The sequence below is a fragment of the Augochlora pura genome, unplaced genomic scaffold (assembly GCF_028453695.1).
Source record: "Augochlora pura isolate Apur16 unplaced genomic scaffold, APUR_v2.2.1 APUR_unplaced_52, whole genome shotgun sequence".
NCBI classification, from domain to species: Eukaryota; Metazoa; Arthropoda; class Insecta; order Hymenoptera; family Halictidae; genus Augochlora; species Augochlora pura.
The window spans coordinates 1,945-5,861 of record NW_027585637.1 but is presented as its reverse complement, the minus strand read 5'-3'; the positions used below and the strand labels follow the sequence as shown (position 1 = coordinate 5,861).

The 3,917-nt window shown below is 40.8% G+C and overlaps 1 long non-coding RNA gene across 1 annotated transcript; it reads left to right on the top strand.

Annotated features, from left to right (window-relative positions):
* The first annotated feature begins 2,474 nt into the window (after window positions 1–2,474).
* LOC144477916 (uncharacterized) lies at window positions 2,475–3,560 on the top strand. Its single transcript, XR_013495291.1, has 4 exons — window positions 2,475–2,680; window positions 2,767–2,823; window positions 2,967–3,038; window positions 3,131–3,560. It is a non-coding gene; the product is annotated as an uncharacterized LOC144477916 (long non-coding RNA).
* Window positions 3,561–3,917: the final 357 nt, after the last annotated feature.

Genomic DNA, 3,917 nt, shown 5'->3' with positions numbered 1-3,917 from the left:
GACGATCAGGGTCATTTTAGTTTGGAGAAAACACTGGTGAAGGTCCGCGAAAATTATTGGTTCAAGAGCATGAGAAAATTTATTACAAAATATGTGAAATCATGCCTTAGTTGTTTATATTATAAAAATCCCGGCGGCCGAAAACCTGGTTTGTTATATCCCATCGAAAAAATCGCAATACCATTCCATACGCTACATCTTGATCACATTGGTCCTTTTGTCAGGAGTCGTAAGAGGAATACGCAAATTCTTGTGATTGTGGACGGCTTCACAAAATTCAGTATTTTAGAACCAACTCGAAATACTGCAGTAAAGGGTGTCCTGAAAGCGTTGAGCCAACTAATAGCTATTTTTGGGGTACCGTCCCGCATCATTAGCGACCGAGGAACAGCTTTCACCTCGCACACATTCAAATCTTTTTGCGAAGAACATGGCATAAAGCATGTCCTTAATGCAGTAGCTACACCTCGAGCAAATGGCCAATGCGAGAGAATGAACCGGACAGTTTTGAATTCTCTTGCAGCAACCTGTGCCGGCAAGGCTGAGGACCAGTGGGACGAGAGCGTCAAAAGGGTGCAGAGTGCCATCAATTGCACTATCAATCGGACCACGCAGAGGACTCCGACGCAACTATTGTTCGGGTATAAGCCACGCAGTATGGCGGATGCAAGGCTACTGGCTGAAATCCAAAACACGTTGGACCAACTGGACTTGCGAGAGATGCGTGGAGAGGCTAAGGCGCCTACCGATGCTGAACAATTGGTTCAAAAAAGGCGGTTCGATGCTCGGAGATATCAACTTCCGAAGTATACCGTGGGAGATGTTGTGATGATAACATCTAGTCCGAAGGCAACTGGGGAGAGTCGGAAACTGTTGGCAGTGGCGAAGGGACCTTTCCGGGCCACGGCAGTTCTACCCAATGACCGGTATGAGGTATGGGATTTGCGGCACCTAAAGAAATCACCGAACAGCCGCAGTGTCGTGGCCGTTGATAGTATGCGAAGGTGGATCACGTTCGATGCCACACAGTAAGCAAGGTGAGCAATTTTATTATTAGGGTCTAGTTTGTAGTGCTCCGGTGCAGTTCTTGGTCAGAATCGCATGAAAGGAGATCACGAGCGGAGACCGGGACCACAGAAAGATCGAGTTCAGTCCTTCTAGGTACGAAATTGGTCAGTTTCGTACCGGAAGGAAGGTCTGGACGGAGGTCGGGACCAAAGATCGAGGTCCAGGTCTTCTAGGTACGAAAAGCGGTCAATTTCGTACCCGAAGGAAGGTCTGGGCCGAGGTCTGGACCAGAAGTAGTCGGAGTTGAGAATACTATTGGGCTGAGTCAGCTGGTCGCCTACTCAGTCGGCGGGTATTCTCGGCAAGGCTAGCGACCGTAAGAATGATTGTATTTGTCTTGATAGTAATTACGCAGAGATAAGTGGTAATGGTGGATTTTAATTTGGGAATTGCAGCTCTGATCCAAGTTCATCAAGGGAAAATATATTAAATATTGATTATTCTAAGCAGAATGGTTATTATTTCACAGGAAGGCAATTCGGAGATATCGACGAGGACGACGACCTTTTCAGGATGGCTTAATGAAAGCGAAGCTCGGAAAAGATCCTCTGTTCGCTGGTCCCGAGAATTCCTATGGCGTTCGTTTGGTCGTTGATGAGAGATCGCCTAAACATTGGAAGAAAGGGGGCCCAAGTGGAAATTCGAGGACGGGTGGCGAGGCAGAGTTCTGGGGACACTTGGTTGCGAGAATTCGAACTGCGTATACGCAATGAAAGAACCCGTGGCCACTAGCAGAGGAATAAAATTCTTTGTTATATCTATTTCAGTCTTATTTTACTACAGGATGAATAATTTTTTTAGTTGAACTTTTGAATAAAGATTATATTTAGCTTTCATTCGTTATTCTAAATTTTCATTTACATAAACATTTTGCCCAACTCTGGTTGGTAACGCGTACCCGGAGTTTTATCGCCACGTGGTCCGCTGCTTGTTTGCTTGGATCGGACTCGACAGTGCCGTAGCTATGTATGATCAAAGTCGATAGCGACATACAATGGGGCACCCATTCTGTGTAAATAACGTGTGATTCATTTTCCAACATTGAAGTTTTCTATCTGTAGATTTTGTTTTATATTCTTGAGTCGAATATGGTTTGATGAAATCTTGTTCTTAGCTAAGAACGCAACACTGAAAGATAAAGAAACAAAAGATGATCACGCATAGTTACGACACTTCCGAGTCAAGAGGAGCAAGTAGCAGACGACACAGCGGAAAAACGCTGCGTACGCATTGCCGGCAGATATTTTTTCGATCTATACAAATTTAAAACCGTATCGACACTTTCGCGATAGTTTTTTCTTAAAAAATATATGCAGAATCGGATGCCATGGTCAGTTTCTGTCCCAAATAAACATCTTCATATAATTTAATTTTATTACATAATTTTTTTATTATTTTCAGCTCTTTTATTCAACGCAACAAACTCACGGAGAAACAGTTGTAGATGACACAAGGAGAGGAATTGGGTGGGCTGCTTCTTTCTCAAAGATCTTTATTCGACTGCCCTTTCTCTTCGGAAAAAGGGCCTCCCCCCTCGATGAACCATCTCATCTCCCAAACAGAGACCTCCTTATCTCCGAGACATAAACTTATCTCAGAGATTGCTTACACAGTAAGTATTTTTTTTCTAATTTGACTACATATTTTACTTTTATATGTACATTTCAATAAGTAATTTCAATTAATTCTCTTTTTTAGTGAACACAGACCAAGAACAACTGGTAAAGCATTTGCAGACAATGAAGACAATGGCAGGTAAGCTAGGAACTTGCCCATATTTCTGTAGGATGGTCAGATTGCGTCTTGCACGTTTCCCCACTCTCTACTTTATATGGTTTTGTATTAGCAGTGGTATCTTTCAATGTTGACAAAGATTTTACTCTTAATTCTTTTTTTAGTTACCACTGAAGCAACGGAGTTGCCAACTGCATCCCCGGTGGCAGACGCAATGGCGTTGCCTCCCCTTCAGGGTAAGTTAAAATAATTAATACCAGCCGCACATATTACTGTAAGCAGAGAGATTTCCGGCTGATTTAATGAAATTTGTTTTTTGTTAAACCAGAAATGTTCCATCAATTTTTAATATTTATGCAGCAGCAGCAACTATAACAGCAACAGCAAAAAGAAGAGGGAGGCAGTGATGCTGCTAAAGTAAAGCAGCAATGTAATTTATACTTTAACATTTTTCGGGAAATTACGTAAATTAGTAGAGGCAGTACTGACGTAATGTCTAAATTATGTATGCATTTACTTTTTATATATTACCGAGAAGTTTTATACTTCTCATCCCAATTTAAATACGTAGAAAATGACGCATAACTTTTTTTTTTGTAGATAGAGGAACATCTGCGGGCTTTTCCCGAAGTGGCCGTGGAGGCCGAGGTGGTGGATGCCGAATTATTATTATTAATAAATAATTTAATTAAAAAGAAATGTACGTTTTCATTTTTCTATCTTCTTTTTATCCCTTAGTCTGTCGGCATTTTTCCTATAAAATCCTATTGATTTATTTTTGTTTTTTTTCAATTCACTAAAATAACTAATCAATGTATATATATTTTTTATAATGTAGTTTGCATATGTTACTAGATTATTAACAATTCAATTCATTTTGTGTTCCCGCTTTCCTCAAAATACTCATACTACCAAACTTCCTTATGCACCGATGTAACGTAACCTCAGTCATCCGCTCAGACAATAAAAAGTTATTATTATTAACAATCCGATTCATTTTGTGTTCCCGCTTTCCTCATAATACTGATCCTACCAAACTTCCCTATGCACTGATGTAATATACTTTGTTACGGTTGTTACGGTCTGAATTGTTTAGGGTAGGGAATTCGATATGG